At 39.7% G+C, this 21035-nt stretch overlaps 1 non-coding gene across 3 annotated transcripts; it reads left to right on the plus strand.

Moving 5' to 3' along the window:
* The first annotated feature begins 201 nt into the window (after positions 1-201).
* CCDC162 (coiled-coil domain containing 162) lies at positions 202-18725 on the plus strand. 3 transcript variants are annotated; one of them, XR_011328465.1, is made up of 4 exons: positions 202-7167; positions 7617-7776; positions 12228-12425; positions 14793-18725. It is a non-coding gene; the product is annotated as a coiled-coil domain containing 162 (transcript). The 3 variants fall into 3 exon arrangements; XR_011328464.1 differs by having other exon boundaries at positions 12228-18725; XR_011328466.1 differs by having other exon boundaries at positions 12233-18725.
* The last annotated feature ends 2310 nt before the right edge of the window (positions 18726-21035 follow it).

Here is a 21035-nt window from a genome sequence, read left to right on the forward strand (position 1 = left end):
GCCTTTATTTCTCTAGTGCATGTCTTTTCACACACTAAAGCAAAGCAGATGTGCTTCAGCATGGGCTGAGAGAGTCAAACCAGATTCAAAAGAAGTGTATCCCAAACAAGTTTTCTTACTTGAAGAAATGCAGAAAATTTGTTTTCAGATTGTATCTTGGGGGGGGAGGTAGGGTAGGAGATCAGCTTATGTATTTTATGTATTTCTTTGTTAGCATATTGACAGTTTGAGGCAATTGTCAATCACATAAAATAAGTCTTCAAAGAAATATACAGCAATGAATAATTCTGCAGAAACCACCGTGGTGAAGTTAAGCTCGTGCACAAGTGTTGGCGAGGTTCAGCTCTGTGAGAATTAGGCAGGCAGATCGCAGTGAGTTTTGCTGGGATCTGAATGCTTCATGTCTCATGCTCCAAAAAAGTTCTGGCCTGGAACTCCATAAATGCACATTTGGAGAAAGCACAGTGGTCAGAGCAGGCTTCTTCACAAGAACAATATGTTTTGGCTTAGTAAGTGCTTGCTTTACTCTTTTACAATCCTTGTTTTGATTTATGTCCTGCATATTTTTGTTTGTCTTCTCACACAAAACTGTATATTTCTTTTTTTTATGAATGTTTTGAATCTAGCTATACAGGGCAGCAGACAAAAACACACAGTGATCCCCCAAAAGATTAATTGGTTTATTTACTCAAAATTCGGGTTCTCTTACGCTGAGTTATGCAAAATTGCCACAGCAGGTTTTGTTAATATTTGAATCTAGGGATGGCTAGACATTAACGAAAATGGACAAAATACGTAGGTCAAACAGTATAATTAAAAATACAGACCAGCAAATTGTATGCAACAATAGTTCACTTTCCTGCTGCTAATGAAATATGCTAGCACAAATTAATGGCTTGTTACTTAAGCCTGCTGGAAAGACTTTGTCCTAGTACAAAAGGCATTCAGTTTGAGCGTGTGTGTTACAATCTTCTAACCAGCAAAGCTGGAGGCTGGAAGAAGCTATAAATCCACTGTGTTCTGGGAATAGAAGCTGGCAAAAACACTCCCAGCAAAATAATCAGAGCGAGATCTCGCTGGGATTTGGATACTGGCTAATGTAACTAAGTGCAGATGTTTATGTGGACCGAAAGACATTCCCAGAATAAGAATACTGTACAAACACACGATGATTTTTATAGCAGAAAAAAACAAAGATGTGGGGGTAATAAAACATATGCTCTTATTTCTGATGAAGCATTTTCTGTTTTCCTCAGCTTGCCTGCACTGAAGTGGGCAAGGCTGCCTCTACAGTATCCTCTGCTGGGGCCTGTTGAAGCTTCTGCAAGTCACTTGGGTTGCAGCCCTGGTGCTTATCTGAAGGTCTGCGTGGGCTCCCCGTGTGGGTCCTGTAGTCTCTCTTCCATCTGCAGAGAGAAGCAAGTGTTTCTGAAAGTGTTACCCTAAGGTAACGGCTAAAACAGGTCAGATGAATCTTATCCCAAATGCCTGGTTCCCTCTACTGACTACAGAGGGAGTTTGGGGTGACTGATGAATTAAAATGAAGATATTTATACTGTACCTTCAAGAGTTTGGCCAGATAAATTCTGCTGCAATGTGGAACTCTTTCCTCTGATTTCTGGGGATCCTGGGTTAGCTATTCAAAATCTTCAGAAGTACTGGGTAAGTCCTGGGCCTGAGAACATGCCTACCATAACTTCCCCATGATGAGTAGTCTCACTGATCCGAAACTAGGAAATCAGCATCTTGGTGCTGTGTGGTTCAGGAAGACACAGACTACTATAGGATTTTATTTTGCTGGTATTTAAGATGACTTCTTTTTGCAGCCTGAATTTATTTATGGGCAGCTTTACTATTTTGCCAAAAGTTTTGCTCTATACCCCAAAACGGTAAGTTATATTCCCACTGCATCACTCTGCTACCCTAACTTTACTTCTGTGTTCTCAAAAAGCTAAGCTAAGTAATTGGCATTAGTTTTACAGCCATATCTGAATTATTTTTACCTGAACACCACTGCCTGCATAGTGGTATCATTTCTTTTATCGTGGATCCTTCTTATTTATATAGCTGAAGAACTGCTTGCTCTTTATTTTCCTTAGCAATTTTTAATTTAGCTGGTATTTCTTGCTTTAGTTCAGGGCTTCCCAGCCCTCTGATTTTTTCAGGATTTTTTTCTTTTTGTTTTTTTTTTTCCTGTTGTGGTTCTCTGCCTACTCTTCATGACTTTTTGGTTGATTCCAGCATTCTTGCTTCCAACCTCTTTCCCTGCTTTTATTCTGAGGGCAAGTTCCATTTAGCTTTTTACCATTGATTTAAAGATTCTCCAGCTTCTCCAATGTTGAAATCCTTAAGGTATTAGTTGCATTTGAGTTTTCTAATTACTTTCATTAATTTCTCTAAATTAGATCTTTTTGGATGTTAACACTTTACATTCAGGTTTGGTTTTGTTCTTCCCAGATTTTTCTTCTAACCCAGATTATGATTGCTTCTCCAGTGTTCTCACTACTTACCAAAACTGTCTGAAATATGATCTCAGTTCAGTGACTAATTGAAGGCATTTGTAGAGCACAGCAGACTTTTTTTTTTAGTACTAATCTAGTAAAAATCTTTATCTTCATTCCCCAAAGTAAGTAAATCTAATGCACATAGATTCCCTTTGACTTTTGAATAGTGTTAGCCATTCATAAATGCCAATTCATTAAAATCTATCTCAGTACCTTTACCATAAATTCAGTCTTTCCAAAGCATCTCATATCCTGCTGCCAAGGCGTGGTTGCTATTCTGCCTTGTTTATATTATGCTTACAGTGTCAGATTTCATGTCTTATGTTGTTAGTCCAAGCTCTCACATAGGCATCTGTTTGTAGTGTATGAATATACTGGCTGCTTCTCATTGATTTCACCCAGATCCCCGGCTGCCTTCAGTAAAATCTTTTAGTCTGGTTTTTTAGGTAACACTTCCTTCTTCATTTTAGTCATCCTGTCCCCTGGTGTTTCTTTGTATTCCTTTTTACCTGAATTTCCTCTTCTCTCAGCTGTGAAATTCAAGTGCAGAGATCTGAATTCTCTGATTCCTTCCCACGGTTGCTTAGTTTGTAGCCGTTATTATCAGCAAGGCCAGTCCCGTAACAAGAGACAAGGATTTGCCCAAGACCTTGGGGTACCATCAACCAAGAAAAGCCCCCAAAAGGTACATCCTACACTGCTGTATTGAGCCTCTTGACCATCTCTTGTGTTTGTCAAGTCAAATCTGTGACTGGACCAACAGCTGTTACCTTTCAGTGGTCTCTCATGAAAGAAAAAAGGAGAAACTACATGCCCAGAGCAGCCAAACAGATTCTGCAAACCATTGAGAAATAGATGCTACAGATGGTTGCTCTGTGATTGATTACAAACGAACTAGCCTCTTCTTCCCCTTTGCTTCCAAGAAAGAAACCCTAAATCTTTCCGCAATGACTTGCTTCTTCCCTTAGAAAGACAATTTCCTTTTTTTTAGTTTCTAATTGATTATGTCCCTCACTGACAAGTGAATAGAATAACTGTAATTCCAGATGTTGGGAAGAGAGCATGCCTACTTTAGAGATTCTCACAAAGCAAGTGTTTCCCATTAGAACTGAGTGAATTTGGTATTTGTGAATTTTTTGCAGAAAGTACATTTGTCAAAAAGTTGCATTTCTTGCAAATTCTTTCATTCCTTTTATTCTGGTCAACTTCAAGTAATCGTTTCAGGTGAGAGAAATGGGGAGAAAGTAGGTGTTGAATGTCAGTGTTTTTTTTTTTTTTGAAAAAATGAAAGCAAAAAGTTTAAATTCTTTTGTAAAATGTTTTATTCGGCACATCAAGTTTAATATTTGGTTACCTAAACTTCCTGAAGTGTCCTTAAGAAACTGGGTGAAGGAGGGATGAGATAGCATTTGTTAGTGGGATGCAGAAGGATACTTGAAAATTTTTGCCCCAAAACAGTTTTTCTCCTATTTTCCTCAGGCTGGCAATCAAAATGGGAAAAATCATATTCACCCAGTTCTGTTCCTGATATTAAAAGAAAATTCTTTTTGTTAAAGGAGATGCTGAATAAACAATTCTTTTGCTGCTTATTATATACTGTCTATATAGGAGTGGGAATTTGTGCTTTTTACCTGGACACTTGTCCAGGTCCAGAGTTCACAAAAGTGATTTGCTCTTGAGAAAGGAACTTCTTGACTGCTTTGTCTTTTGGTCTGCCAAACTGAAATAGGCAAAATGAACGAAGTATACCAGATCTCTTCTATTGAGAAGGTGCAGCAGCTGGAACAAGAACTAGCAGCATAGCTGGCAGAGCTAAAGACAGAAATAGAAGACAACAGGATACTCCAGGGAACACCAAGTAGGGCATACAGGTAACAAGAGTTTGCTGGGGAATGAAGGAGAGAGTGAGATTATAGTAATGCATTGTATCTCTTCTTGGCTTTTTTTGGTCATGACACAAAAGTCATGTGTCTATATAATTCTTCAATTTCGAGACCTGAATATACATGAGAGCCAAGAATAGCAGCTTTTCCATTGTGTGTCTACCACAGAATTACGGTTGAAATGGAAGGGAATGTCAAAACATAAACTAAATTGATTTTGTGTTGAATATTGTAGACAAAACTTTAAATCTCCTTACCATGTCAAGTATTTCCTTCTTATAGTGAAGAGGAAGTAGCTTCAAACATAACACTGGGGTGTATAAATAGAATGGTCGTATATAAGAGAGCTGCTCTTACTTTCCTCAGCGATAATGAGATGCAAGCTATGACACTGTACCCAGGTTTGGCACTATGCTTCAAGGAAGCTGTAGACCATCTGCAGAATATGTGGAGGAAAACAGAGGTGAAGAACACTTGACTAGGACACTTGAGACAAAAAGGAAGGGAGCTGGACTTATGTCTCCACTCCATTTTCTCTAGATTCTAAGTCTTCAGAAACATGGGAGATTGCTGTAAAGATGAAGGGAATAAACTTCTGTTGCACTTATGTATAGGACAGAAAATAATGGGCTAAAATGCAGGCTTTCCAAAGATAAACACTGCTATCTAGACTAGGAGGTTGCTGACCATCCGTGATGACCACCTGTCTTTAAGAACAGGTTAGACAAACACCTTTAGGGAACAGATTTACGTTTTCCTGCCTTAGAGCAGTGGAAGTGGTAGATGATCATAAAACCCGTCCCGGTCCTACCTCTTTAGGGCTCTGAAGTGTTCCAGTGGAGTTTCCCTTGTATTGCTCTTGGACAAGGCTTAGGAGCCCTTTTTTTTAATGGTCCAGTTTTCACCTATTTTAATTTTCATAAATTCAATTTATTCAGTTACATTAAAATTATGTAATGTATGCTTCCTCTAAGTATATTGATCATAGAATATCTCAAGTTGGAAGGGACCCATAAGAATCATTGAGTCCAACTCCTTGCTCCTTGCAGGACTACTGTCATGGTTTAACCCCAGCCAGCAAATAAGCACCACGCAGCCGCTCGCTCACTTCACACCCCCCACAGTGGGATGGGGGAGAGAAATGGAAAAAGAAGTAAAACTCATGGGTTGAGATAAGAACAGTTTAATAGAAGATAAAATAAGAAACTAATAATAATAATAATGATAACACTAATAAAATGACAACAGTAATAATAAAAGGATTGGAATATACAAAAGATGCACAATGCAATTGCTCACCACCCCGCCGATCAACACTCAGTTAATCCCCAAGCGGCGATCCCCCTGCCCCCACTCCCCCCAGTTTATATACTGGGCATGACTCCATATGGTATGGAATATTCCTTCAGCCAGTTTGGGTCAGCTGCCCTGGCTGTGTCTCCTCCCAACTTCTTGTGCCCCTCCAGCCTTCTTGCTGGCTGGGCATGAGAAGCTGAAAAATCCTTGACTTAGTATAAACATTACTTAGCAACAACTGAAAACATCAGTGTGTTATCAACATTCTTCTCATACCTAACTCAAAAACATAGCACTGTACCAGCTACTAGGAAGACAATTAACTCTATCCCAGCTGAAACCTGGACAACTACTTAAAACTAAACCAGATGACCAAGAGCATTATCCAAGTGCTCCTTGAACTCTGACAGGCTTGGTGCCGTGACCACTTCCCCGGGGAGCTTGTTCCAGTGACCGACCACCCTCTCAGTGAAGAACATTTTGCTCATGTCCAATGTTGATACATGAGAATTAAAAAATAGTTCTCCTCCAGAAGTTTTCTCAGCCTCTCCTGCTGTGATACAGGCACATTAGGGAGGAAGTTGTGAAGGACATTTGTCAAGGAACTCCACTGCAGAGTTGTGGGTTGTAATAATGTGTCCATAGGATTGACAAGCATCCAGATGGACTTTTTAAGGGCTTTGACTAAAAAATAGAGGTGGAAGCAAACCATTTGCCAAAAAATGTCTGCTAATTAAATAAATTCTGCTGCTTTATTATAGATTTTTCATACCATTAAACTTGCTTACTGTTAACTTCACCATCTGAGTTGTGTTGGGCCTGACAAATGTTTGGTTTATACCAGCTTGTATGTAACATCCTGTTGAACTTTTTTTTTCTGCTGTTCTGCTGCAATTCCAAAGGATGCATCTTATTTCAGAAAAGAAAGGGAGGTAATACTGAAGAAAGGCTTACAGGTAGGTAGCTAAAATGTACACTGGCTTAAAAGAATTCTCTTTGCTCTTTACCAAGTAGCAACTGAAAATTAAAATCAGGGAAAATGATATGTTTTTTGGAATCTGGGCCTGTAAAGACAGAATGGGAAGCCTCGTAATGTTGTTTGCACATTAGTAAAAGAGCACAACCTTTCATTTATTCAAATAATAATGTGGACCCGGCTCTGGAGCGTTTGTTTATGCAACAACTCCCGATTAAATTCAAAGCCTCAACATTTTTCTGTATTTACCACCTTTTTGTTTGTTTGTTTGTTTTTGTATCCTGAAAACGAGATGTGTTCAACACGTGCTCCGTTTGCAGGGGACAGAAGCAAAACCTCTTGTTATTCAGGCTGATGTCGTGCAGAGGGAGTTAGAGAGCTGCCTGAGAAGGGAGCACACAGCAGCAACCTTGCCTCTGCTGCTAGACTACGTACCTATGACTTTCAATTCTTCTAGCAGACTGATTTTACTAGAAAGAAAATACTACAATGATAAAGCTGAATTCAGGTAAGTGGAATAATGAGCTCCCTGGGTGCAGTGTAGATAGTGTTGGGCTGCTTGGATTTGAGGAGATCCAGGATGAGAAGGAGAAAGCTTGGAGAGATGTTTTTTCTGTATTATTACTGTGATAATGTTTTGATAGAGCAGGACACCCTCAAGGGGCTGAGTCATCTCAATGAGCAGTCTGTTGACTTCAGGAATATTTGTTTTTTAAGCATCACTTTTTGAAAACAAATCTGAATACTTCCTTATTTTATCTAGTTTCTTTAATGATTTTATTATGTGAGTGCTACAAGTCATTGACAGTAAATAAACTTCTGGAATTATACACAATGGATAACTATGGTTTGCTTTTTCTCTTTTGTGTTTTATTTTCTTACTAAATTTGCAACTGAATACTTTGTATGCTTTCTAAATGACTGAGAGAATAATAACAGATATGTTCTTAACTCCAGGTTCTCCAGCATTTGCCTATTTCTCACAGAATGAATGTGGCTGATGAGAAATATCCTGATGTGGTCCAAGAAAACTGGGACAAATTAAGAAGTACTTTTGACAAGAATTCAGATATTTTTAATATTGATGTGTTTCCCTGTTCAAGAGTTTTAAGAAATGGTGAGAAATGATCAGCTTTCCTTCAAAACCACAAGTCCTACAGATACTGCATTTATTAATGTATATTCTTTGAGAAAGGTCAACAGTGCAAATGTTGCCATCCTTGGTTTGTATGCTTGAGAAATTTGGAGTGTAGCTTTTAAAGTCAGCAAGAATCTTGGAAATCTGGTGTCCAAATTTCAGAGTATGGAGCCCTGAATCTGCAGTGGCCACTCCTCTGGCCTTACTGTGCTCGGGGCTGCAGAAACAGGCAGTTCAGAAGGATACCCGTGAGATCAACTTGGTGGAGAATCCAGGATGTTGTCCCAATTATGCCAAACCCTGAAACTCACCCTTACAACTTTCTGCAAGAATATTATTTAAATATTTCTGTGGGTGGCCTGTTTCTGGAGAAACTGAGAGAAGAGAGCTATTGTTTTAAGACTTATACTGAAATATCTCTAGAAAAATCTCCTTATGGTTATTTTCAAGTTCTCTTTCCTTTTGAAGGAAGGGAGGGAGTGACATTGTTTATGTAGAGTTACCTGTGTGAGTGGTACTTAGCAAGCAAGGCAGCATTCCTGTTGCAGAGTGTTTAAATCCTCTGTTTTAACCCATGCTTTAACAACAGAGTGGGAATGGTGTAGAACTGTAGGAGTCCACAGTCCCAGTGCTCTGGGAAAGCACAACCCCTCTCTCCTGGGGACTAGGCAGGGTGTACACCTCCTCCTTGCAGTTGAGAAGTGGGCTAGCCAGAGTGGAGGAATGAAAAGAGGCTGTGACTTGTCCTCCCCATCTTCTTTCTCCACTGAAAACCTCTGCCACAAGGGATGTAACCGTGGGTCTGCACAGGGGAGCAAGACACAGCCTGGGCCTGGAGCGGTACTGCCCAACCATTGACAATTGATTGACAACAGTGCTAAGGAAAATACAGATTTACCTGGGACAGATAGGGGGCCTTTAGCCCTTAGTTAGTGGTCTAACTAGGCTCTAACTGGTCTAACTGGCTGTGCTGGTGCAGCCCTCTTTCACTCCTTAGGCCCAAGGTGGTCCCACGGTGGGGAGATATGGCAGCACTGCCCCAGGAGTGCAGCGCTGCTGGTGTTAAGGCGCAGGGAGAGGAGGGTTAAACTCTTCTCTCCAAACGAAGCCCCTTGAACACACCACATTTCTCTTATATGAGTGGGATAGGAGAGGGAGGGATGATCCCTGATCTTGGGTACGGTGGGCTAATAACATACAGAGAAGGGCGCAAGACCTACCATCTTATAGAGTTCACCTGAGCCATTCATTTTGCCATGGAGTAGATAGACCCTTACTGGTATTAAAAAGCAACTCAGAAGTGCTCTATCTCATTTTGGTCTTCAGTATCTAGTTATCTAATATTTGAGGAACAGTAGTATATTACCATCATAAGCTTCATTCATCTGCTATTTAGATCTGAGCTTCATAGACGAAATAACAGAATGATTAAACAAGACGTTAAAAACAAAGCTGAAGTAAAGCATGGAATAGAAATGCAGATGGCCCTTTATTGCTGAAACAATGAGATAATAAATTAGATTACATGTGGTTCCACTAAACCCCAAGAGTTTTGCTGAACTTTAGCAAACTGTAACTTACCTATTAGGATCTTTGCATGTATCAGCAGTATCCGCCAGTACTGGGTAAAGGAAAATCAGCTGAAACTTATTTGGACCTTCAAAAATCTTTGGAAAAGTAGTAGCAGAAAAAGTGCTGCTGTTTGCTATGGCTTGGCCTAAGCCAAAAACCAACCAACCAACCAACCAAACCCCCAGTGTTAAATATACCTGTCAAAGAGCTGAAAAAGGGAAGAAAAGATGACAAAACTTACAGGAACACAGTAGCTTTGGCTCTTCAAGGATGAAGGAATACTGATATCCTTCAAAGCCTTGAGTAAGCCTGAGATGCGGTAAAGAAGGAGGAGAAAACATTTCAGTTCTTTTAAAAATGGGTGCTATGTTGCCAACACACTCTTCAACACTGATACCAGGCCAAACTCAGCCATCCCCAGTACACCCTTGTTTCAGAAGTTTGCGATGGCAACATCATGCCAGAATCGGATACCGGAGGAGTGATAATCCTGAAATAGTAACGTACTTGAAGTTCTTGTGGCATGTGAAGATTTGGGAGGTGTGTGTGAGAAGAATGTTGTACACCCCTGAGCCAGGACTCTGTTCAGGCAGTAGGATTTGTTAGCTGGCATCCTTTCCGTGCTAGAAAATAGGCACTCCTCCAGGGACCGCGGAGGTGCCGACCTATGAAAGCTGTTAGTCTTTCTGGGTCTGGCGGAAGGCCCTTTCTTAAAAGAGAAATTAAAATAATAAAAATCCATACAATGTGGATTCCCCCCTGCCATCACATTCCGTTCTCTGACATACTTCTGCTTCAGGACAAAAAAAAGGGAATTACATCATTGTGTGGATACAAAACAAAGGGCACCGACAGCATTGCTTACAGTCATCTTACAGTCATGTTGCTTAAAATGTTGATGTTCTCCTTTTGTCCCACAAACGGGGTTCATTTATCCAGTGTGCAAGCCAGTAACACACAGAATCGAGGTATTTTTAAATTAATTTCATTGGTGTGCATGAATGGGTGCCTGTCTCAAGACAGCACACCCTTGTCTCAAAAATCCTCACATTTATACGCTTAACTAATACATATTCATTGTTATTTTCCTTAAAGATTGGTTCTTTCTTCTTCACCCCTCATGTAAATTAGTGCGCAGACTCTGTCTTCTTCCTTGATTGTCTTCTTTTGAGTAGGTGGTATCACTGGAGTAGGTGGTCAATGAGTCAGTGGTTGCAATCTCCCCCTGTAGGAACTACCTTTTGCCTACTTCTTCCCTAATCTTGGCAGTTCCAAGTGGTTCTTCAAGGTTTATTGACCAGACCACAATCCATTACCTTTTCTGACATAAGCATAAACATAAAGCCCCATTGTCTAATAGTTCCTAGACCCTAAATCATGTCTAGTTATTGTTTGCTTGTTTTAAACATTAACTGATGTGGGCTGTACACAGGACTTTAGAAGCTCCCTGGTTATTTCAATCATATTACACATATTAATTGATAACACTATAGTGAAGTCGGCCCAGTATTTGCTCAGTTATTTACCTAAATCAAATAAAATTTATTCTTCTGTAAAGGGCTTTGATTTAACCTTTAGCAAATTCTGCATCCTGTTACTAAGAGCTGTGACACAAAGAGTCTTTTCAGAAAAGTAAGGAAAGAACAGAGAGTGCAGAACACCATATTGAAAAAGGGAGAAAAATCTTTGACCAGCCTGATCCAATGTTATGTTCAAATTAGGTGCACATTTTGCAGGGCTGCCTCATTAACTTTATGGTAAAGAATGAATTCTGATCCAGCATAGATCTATGAAGCTGGCAAGCTGTTCTTCCCAGTACTTTTAAATCTGACCAAGATTTCCATGACTAAAACAAATACCTTTTCCTTTCCTCCATCCTTCCTTTTAATAGAATTTGAAACATCCAGGTGAAAGGAGGGAGTCCCAATACATTGTGTACCATTATTTTGCACTGAAGTGAGAACAAAGGTGCATTACATACCAGGAAATAGTAAAGACAAACAGTGGAAAATGAGGAGCTTGTATTTACTTGCTACCTTCTTACAAGAAGAACCATTTTTAAAGGCTTCTATTGCTATACCCCTATCCCAAGTGTTTGTTTACACTGGGAGGTTAACTTCTGTAATTATACACCTAAGCATAGATGTCTGTAATTCCCTTTGTGGCACTCCTAGTCAAGAAACAGAATATTTTGAATGTTAATGTCACTTCTGCTGAATGCAGTACTGGATTCTTGCCCGGGGTGTTACCAAGCTAACTAGTGACTCACTGCCAAGGTAGATGATTCTCTTTTAAAGATGCAGAAATTTTTTTAGAAAAGTATTCTATTGAACAAGTGCTGCAGTCACAGCAATTTGGGACATCAGTCAATGGGTGTTCCTTTTAATTAGTGCTAAAGTCTTTGTGTGTGTGAGCTTATCTCCAAATCTTGCAAGTGTAAGTTACCCAAGAAGGCTTTAAAAATATGTTGCCTTCATATTTGAAGATCAGAATTTAAGACACTTTTCCAAATTTGAGCAAAATTAGAAAAAAGGGAAAAATGTTCTACCTTAGTTCAAGAGCTAATCTCGTTTTGATGCCTTCTTGGTGCTCTTTTGTGGATTTATATGCCTGAAGGAAAAACTAGGCACAACAGAAATTTTGTACAGTTTGTCTTACTCCATGGTAGTATAAATGAAGCCACAGTGTAGGGTGTTACCTGTAAAAAATAATATTTTGGCAATATTTTATTTTTTTGTTCTTTGCTAATGACTAAATACCACGTTTCTAGGCCTGGTCCAACCTTAGATACATTGATTGTACAGAATTGCAATCCTTGCAGAACTGACTGCTTGTGTCTCTGTGTTTCTTTTTCACAGCATAGGTCCACAGTGCTCAGTTCATGGAGTTTGCAGAGGTGGAAAACCATGACGACTTTCACACTAGTGAAGATGGATATATTCACACACAGGACCAGCGAGGGGTTTACATAATATATGATGTGGCTTTAGAGGACCTGAAGGAGGTTAAGTACCAGCTGCTGCTTGTGGCCAGCCAGTACACTGAGAAAGATAAAAGTAAGATATCTACAGGTCCAAAACACTGTGATAATTTGGTTTGCTGTTTTCAAGGTAGGCTGATCTTACGGCTTCTTGAATCATTGCTGTACTTCCGCAGGACCAAGTTCCAACTGGATTTTTGGGACCTTTCTTTATCCTCCTAGTTAGCTAAGTGATGAATGTGTTGCAAAGACCTAACTGAGCCTGTGGAATTCCTTGTCACATGTTGTTAATGTCACAGTTTTGTACTTATTCAGGGTCACAGACATCAAAGTTGTCCTGGACTGGAAAATAACACAGAAGGGACATTTACTGATGTAGTTAAGTAATATAATGAGCAAGCAAATCTTTAAGGCACAGAGAGAGTCAGAAAAGAAAAATGTTAATTGTTTCTGAATGTCTTTTAATTAATGTATTGGATTGTTTTTCTGCAGAACTAAATTTACCTCCCACCACTTTTAAACCTTTCTCAGTTGTAAATAAGAAGCTGCAAAATATTTGATGTTCCAGACTTCCTTTTTTCCTGCTGCTTTTTTTAATAGTAGGAACTGAGTTGAGACAGACTATATTACAGATTTCTAAAAAGAGCAGCTGTAGTTCTAGAATAGTGAGGAGGAAGAAGCTTGTAACTGTAGAAAGCATGGGGGGAGGGCCATTAGAAAACAGTGAATAAATGGCACAAACACGTATGATATTCAGAGAATTGCACAAAATATTTCTTAAATCACTGGAATTACTTTCTATATTGATAGGGCAATGTTTTCGATGTTTTAGCATGCTTCCCTAAAATTTAATGTTCTGACAAAGAATGCAGGGCATAGCTGAGGATTAAGATGACCAAAAAACTTTACAAACCTGTGAATGCCTAAATGCCTGCTTGGACCTTCTTTGAAGTCACCTGAAGGTCCTCACTGGGGACCTTCTTCTGGAGCATCTTTCATATGAGGGGAGGCTGACAGAGCTGGGATTGTTCTGCCTGGAGAAGGCTCAGGAGGATCTAATCAGTGTGTGTATACATACCTGGTGGGAGGGAATGAAGGCGAGGGAGCCAGACTCTTCTCGGTGGTCCCCACTGACAGGACCAGAGGCAATGGGCACAGACTGAAACACATGAAATTCCATCTGAACACAAGAAAACACATTTTTACTGTGAGGATTCTCAAACACTGGCACAGGTTGCCCAGACAGGTTGTGGAGTCTTCATCTGTGGAGATATTCAAAACTTGACTGGACATAGTCCTGGGCAACCCACCCTAGGTGACCCTGTTTGGGAGCAGGGGTTTGGGCTGGATGACCTCCAGAGGTCCCTTCCAACCTCAACTGTTCTGTGATTCTGTCACGACAGAAGGCAGACTACTGAATGAGGCTGGGTACTCTGGTATAGCAGTTCCTGTGTTTACAGGTCACTTCATTTTCACCCTCACACAGCATGCTTGAGCACTGATCATGTACAACCTGTCCTAGCTCCTTATGCTCCTTCTTGTTATGATCTCTTTCTGTGTGCCATGAACCCAAACACTTTTAATGCTGACTTCTCCAGTGATCATGGACTTCAAATTACTCTCTTGTTCAGCTTTTGAAAAATAAGACACTTAAAGTCTGGAGCTGAAGAGTAGCTGCTGAAGCCTCTTTTATTTACTCCATGGCTGATTTTTAACTCTGCAGCTCTAAACATTTCAGATTTACTCTACTTGATTTATCATCTGTTGTCAAAATTAGCTCTAATTTAGACAGTATCACAAACAAGAATCTGAAAGCATTATTTCTTTAAGGATTTCTCATGGGCTGCTAGTGTAGAAACATTTGTAGTAATTTTTTTTCCTTCCTTCACAGTAATTTTTAAATTATGAAGACTGGCTTTTCCAACAGCAAGCCATCTGAAAAGAAAGCCCTCCCCTGGGTCTGCACTCTGCCCTGCTATATCTCTGTAAAATTTATCTTTGAGTAGTCCATGCCATTTTCCTTTGATCTGAGAGTGAAGGTGAGGTGGTGAAGACAATCCCAACATGATTTGGTGCTGTGAAAAATTAAGCTTCTCTTCTCTTTCCTCCCCTAGTTTTCTTGTGCTTTCTCTGACTTTATCTCTTGATGCAGGCCTTTTGAACTCCAGCCATTGCCCTTTATCTCAGGGAATAGTTGTTAAAAGATGATGGAAGAGATAACCAAATGCCTGGTGTGCTTGTTCTTTGCCTTGCAGAATACTCTGGGGCCTTCCAAAGCTTATGGGACTGAAATCTTTTCCTCGCCTGGGGTTCCATGGCAAGCAAAAACCACAACCCCGTGCTGTAAGTAAAAAGAATTACCACAAGCCCTGGGACTCTAGGTGTGTGCAAATCCCTCTGATACTGGCATCTGCTTGTTCTCTACTTAATTTTTTTGTCTTAGGCAATGTAACTTGTGAGCAATTCAGTAGCAGCAATATTCTTCGCTGGGCACATGCCTCTGTGGATCAATTTGCTGTGCTGCTTGACCTCTGGACCTGTGAAACTGCTCTATTGGAAAAAAAATGCCAGGTACAGATACTTTTCTTGGACTGAAAATGGTAATTTGCAGTCAGTTCACTTCAGGTTGCGTAAGGTTCCTTTTAAACAGCATTTCCCAAGGTCTATACATACGGATGTCAGAGCCAGCAACTGTGGGTGGTGGTACAGGCGTCAGATGCATTGGGTGCCTGGTGCTGGGCTGGGTGCAGAGGGTTGGAGCTGCTGGGTGCTGTGAGTTGGGTCCAGAGGACCTCAGGTAGTGGCTTTTGCAACAAGGGAGCAGAAATGCTCTTGCTGTCGGACAGCAGCCTCTGGTAGCTGCTGTGCCAGGGGCTGGAAGCACTTCTGCAAGGCCTTAGGGAGAGTCACCCACCACTGGATAATTGGGAAGGATAATTGGGAAAGACAAGGCCAACTCCAGAGCAAAACTGCAGCACACATTGTGTCCCTCCTTGCATGCCAAGGAATGGAGCAAATGCAGACTAGGAAGAATCAGGTGCAGCCCTGAGGAGCCTGGGCCACCAGGAAGTTGAAGATGCAAATTTTTTTCTGTGGTCCTGGCTGTCCCTGCTTTCTGGGGCTAGTGCAGGAAACTTTTAATGGTTGTTGTCAGAATTGTAGTCATTGCATCTTTGTGAAGCCCATGGAAGAGAAACTCAGCCTGCAGCTGGCTAGGTGCATCATTTGGATTATCCTTTGTCAGCGGGAACCAGAGAGATGTTTTGTATGTTACAGCATAAAAAATAATCCATTTATTAATAAAACCTATAGCTATGATTCTATATGTATTATAGATTAGTTACTCTGAGCAAAAAATGCCATGATTTAGTATGGAGTTAAAAAACCCAACAAACAAACCAACACTAAAAATGCGTATTAAGTGATTAGTACCTTTACCATTCACAAGGGCTGCTGCATATCTCGCGGGCTTTCCACTTCCTCTCTCTGAATCTAGTCAGGTGTCTGTATTTTGCCATGGGACATGAAAATATACAGGGTTTCTGCCCAAAGACCTCAATCTTCAAAGATGAAAATTAGACAAGTTCAGAGGAAGGGACCCAGAGGATCTTGGAAGTGTATTTCTGACTACGGGACTCGCCAGTCCCAAGGACGATGCTGTGAGTGTCAGGAAGTGGAAAGGAGCAGGTAGTCCACTTCAGAAGCAGGGAGAAATGGCACTAACTGAGGTCGCCTTCATACACTTGAAATGTTTTGTTCACAGTCCTGGAGTAACACAGGGCAGCTCTGAAAATAGGAATGCTAGAGAGTGCTAGGGAATCTCCTGTGTACCACTGAAGAGGCTTTAAATAGAAAACCTTTTAAACTAAAATAGTTGTATGTAGTTTAGGAAATCTCCTAAGGCCACTCTCCCATTTTCATAGAGGAGCTTTGTGTGATGGAGCTATATAAAATACTAATTGCCTAGTTCACTAGTTTTCTGCTCTCACACCAATAGACTTCGCTTTCCATTGCTGTATGATCATACTACCTCTGTGAATCTACCTTTTATTATTGTCACGGGCCTTCCGTATAAGGAAATGTGCTTTCTTTTTCGAAGAAAAACTCCCAGTAGAGAAGAATGAAACTTCTACAGCAACAATGCACTAATTCCCTTCCAAAACCATCAAAGAGTATATTCTGGAACTGCTCTCACAACCCAGCTCTCTAGGCAGGATTAAATGTACAGATGTGCTGTTGCTGAAGGTCTTTTGCTTTTAGCTGAAATTAAATGGAAGTGGGTCTCACTAGCTTTGGTTCCAGCTGGCATTGAGTTCTTTCTGAGTGAGGAAACAATAGCTCTTTGTCCAGCAGCTGAGACAGCTTAGCTTAGCCAATATGAAACTTGTTTAGGCCTATGGCTTAAGCAGTGTTTTAGCTTCCTCTGGAACAGTTCAGGTCAGGCAGGTCTAAATCAGAGAACTTTACTCTTTCCATTGAAATCTGAATTCTCAGCTACCGAGTTACCTCCTAAGCCCTTCTGCATCTTCCTCTTCCACAGTCTTCTGGTCTCAGTATGGAAAGTAACATGGATGCTTTTCCACTTCTGTGTCAATGTAAAATAGCCAGATGTAGATCATTTCATATTGAGATGGCCTATTTGTCCAGAAGCAAGGCAATTAATATTTTCAATCCCATTATTGCCATCTGACCAAGAAGTACTACAATGTCATCTGGAGAGTTCACATGCTGTCATGCTTGGCACATTTCTTTTTCTGTCCTAAGCTGTGGGTATTTGTAATTAAAATTTTTACTTAAATGAAACTTTACAGCTATTCTTGGTAGAGGAGCCTGAAGAGGGCATGCACCTTTGTACATCTTTAATTACATCTTTGATTTCTTTGGAGTTTCTCCAAAAAATGTAAAGTAACTGTGACAGTCATGGCCAAATGAGATAACAGAGAGTCTTGGATGAGTCTGCAGCTTTCAGTTTGGGGAAATGGAGTTTTTCAAAGATACAAAACCAGTGTGTGTGCTGGAAAAGAAATAGAGAATAGATTAGAGTGGAAAGAAGTAGGTGTTTTTAAAGTAGTAAGTACACTGTCTTTTTACTTTTTGAAGGGAAAAATGTGAAGAATAAAAATCTTCATGCTTCAGTGGAAAAAAACCCATGTTAATTATGCAAGATTTGGAAGAAATTTCTTATATGGTCAGTTCTGTTCTCGAGCCTTCTGATGAAGCATCAAGTAACATCCTGTGCCAGAAACAAGATGCCATACTGGGTCACTGTTGGTTTGATACAGGTGGCAAACTCCATGTTCAGAAATCTTTCCCCAACAAAGAATGAATATTTGGGTGAATAAAAATTTCTAAATATGCTTTTGAATATCTCTTCAGCTTCTAGATGTTTACTCTGAATCTTACCAACATGCTTTGGACCCAGAGGAAAGATTTGCTTTGCCCAACCAATAACTGACATCATGCATAAATGTCCATGGTTTGATCTCAACCTTAAATATTTTGTCAACACCCACAAAGATGAACGCATCTGTTTACAACTTCACCTCCAAGTGCTGAGGGGCATATTAAACCAACAAGGAGGTTGAATTTACAGTATATTCATCTTGGGGAAGTAGGAGATGAAATCCAGAATGGGAAGCTTTGATTATAGCCTGCATGTGTTTACAGTGTTAAGATAGGTCAATACTAATTTAACAATGAAGTCTATGGCTGCTTTGTAAATTGAAAGCATGAAGCTCAAGAGCAGAAAGCTATAATTTCATCAATATCAGAAAGAAAATGTTGGAAAGATGCAGAGCTTCATATGTCGTGTTAAAGCCACATCTGCTACCGTTTGAGACAATTAGAAATAACAGTTGAGAGGCATGGAAGGTAAATAAAATTATAATCTATATTTGTTCTGTAATGCAGTGGATAAGGAACTAGCCCTGTTTATAGTAAGAGAAAAGAGAATTAAAAAAGAATATAAACAAAGCTTGCACTTTAAAGTGCACTTTGAAAAGCAGTATATTTCAGACAGCTGTGAATTCCTGTGTTAATAATTAAATCACAGCATTTGAAATACATTTTTCCTCTGGTTTAAAAATCTGCCTCAGCTTTACTCTGTATCCTGCCACAAGATATTTCCTTTCTCTGAGCTTTGATTTCAGAGGCTGCAAGCTGGGAAGTTTAATTAGCTAACATTTGTAACTTGGCTTTTAGTCCACAAACAGAAGTTTGGGTTTTGGTACAAGAGGCTACTGTTGTGCTGCTGTTGCCACTAATGCTACCATATTGCTAGCAATAAAAATGGAGCCTTGTCAGTATTGGAGCTTAAATTTTGTTCTGAAGGAATATGAAAGATTCAAAATAATTTTATCAGGAATAATTCATCTAGAGTGGGTACATATATAACTGACTTCATATATATATATATATAAAAATAGAAAATTTTGCAGCTTATGTATAAATAAAGAATAGTTGTTTTTGCCTTGATTTCTAGCTATGTGTGAATTTTATTGGCTAATGTCCCTTGTGTTTATTGCTGTGTTTTAGATAGATGCCCAGTGGGATTATGTCCACAAGATTTGGCGGGAAGGTCAAAGAGGTGGCATAGGTGAGTTTGGACTTCCTTATAATGTATTACTAAGCACCTTATCTCTCTTAATACTAGCCAATGAGTGATTATACAGTTTTATTTCTCTGGAGAGTACCTCTTTCTGTTCTGCTTTCTGTAATTGATTGTAAAAATTTGGGATCCAGTACCTGAAAATAAGACTATTTGAAAAAATGACAGTCTTAAGGTGAATCAAGCAATAGATGAGTGTCTCATGTTATTTAGTCTCATGCTATTTAGATAGCCAGAAAAACATTCAAAGAAGAAAGTCGTTCCTCCCCCCTCACGTTTACATTGCCCTTTCTTGACAATGGATTTGATAATTGCATCTTGCAGTGCACCGGGACACTAATATTCCCATGGGTAGACTATTAAACAGTAGTGATGAAAGTGGGTGCTGTGGTTAGACTACTCACTTCAGACTTGCTGCATCAGTATCCTGACCTGGCTTCACAACTTTCGCTGCCCTTTGGCCACAGTCTATTGCTCTTTCCAGCACAACTGTCCAGCTGGATGTGTGTGTACTGTTTTCACACGTGGAATCCATATCTTACCTGCAGTACAGACCTGCCACACGTTCCCCATCCTGCAGCTGTGCAGCGCTGTGGGTTATGTGAACTGTTTACATAGCAGCTAATTATACACCCAGAAACCAACAGCCCCTTGCCTCTGGTCCCTTCTGGTTTCCTGCCTCTGTCTCCAGCTCCTGGGCCCTATTCCTCCCCTGACACACGTTTTGATTTTGTATTGGTTATCTGAGGGCTTATTTTTCAAGTGCAGTTTTAACGGGTGGGCATAATAGACGTGAAAATGCAGTTAATACAACTGTCAGCTAATGAAAGAGAATTTTAAACATTTTCTGCTTTTATTAGCAAATGAGACTACTTAGATGTGTTCCAACATAATTATGTTTATTAAGGCTTCAGTTCTATTTTTAGATTTGATGATTGATTTCTGATATGCACTAATGCCATTGCAATTTATTCTTGCAAATTAAGCAATTGCAAGTTTTCTTTATATATACAATTTATCAAAGAATATTTGCGAGCTATTTATTCTTTCTTTGTTTTTGTTGTTTTCAAGTCCTACTTTGAAGAACATTTATTTGCTGGAGTTTCACCCTTCTCTTGGTCTGGTGTGCTTGATCCCCAAAGCTCTTGAGTATATCTACCAGGAATTCTACAGCATCTGCAGACCAAAAACAGCCAGTAAAGCAAGTAACCTAGAAAAACAAGTGCTTCAGCTAGTAGTTGATGAGTGGCTAACTATGGAAAAAAACAGAAAGTTTTTACAGTTCTCATATTCAAATAGATGTAAGTTCCTTTTTTTTTTTTTTTGTTAGTAATGACTCTTTAAAGCAGAATGCCCAAGTGTGTGATCTTGCTAGTTCATTTACACTTGCTGGTTAAAGTTCTAGTTATGTGATTCTGAATTCAATTATTTGCTTATGATTGGTGAAGATCCATTCCATCCACCTTTAAAACAAGAATTTTTTTCTGTAAATTAACACAGGAAGGTAGAACTCTTGATCTCATGCCAGTATAAAGTAGGAACAATCAGCTTAATGAGAAGGAAAATAGACACACTTAAACTGACATGAGATCACAGTAAGTCTCCAGGTTTTGCGTTTGTGTGTGTGTACAGTCTGGAAAAAAAAAAAGACTGGACATTAAAGCAAATTTGTTATAGGTGGACCCAGTTATTACTGTAATGTCCACCATTTCCTGGTGTAGAACTCTGATTTTGGTTGGTTATAATTTTGATAAATGCTAATTATTGTGAATGAAATTATCAATGCTGGACATCTCTATGAGGTTGATTTTTTTTTTAATTAGTCAGCTTAGTTGTTGCTGGGAGCAAGAAATGGAAAATAAATTATTTTATCTATTTTCTCTACAAGAACGTAATACAGCTACACTTTGGAGCATACGTTTCAAGTCTGGAAAGACTCATTAGGTAGTGATATGCTATGCTTTCATTCCTGCCAAGTTTGGCCAGCATAAACTAAAATAAAACACACTATTGCCACACGTTCAGTAGGGCGACATTATCTGAAGTGTCTGTGTGCCATGGTATATCTATAACCTGAGG

The sequence above is a fragment of the Haliaeetus albicilla genome, chromosome 17 (assembly GCF_947461875.1).
Source record: "Haliaeetus albicilla chromosome 17, bHalAlb1.1, whole genome shotgun sequence".
Classification (NCBI taxonomy): domain Eukaryota; kingdom Metazoa; phylum Chordata; class Aves; order Accipitriformes; family Accipitridae; genus Haliaeetus; species Haliaeetus albicilla.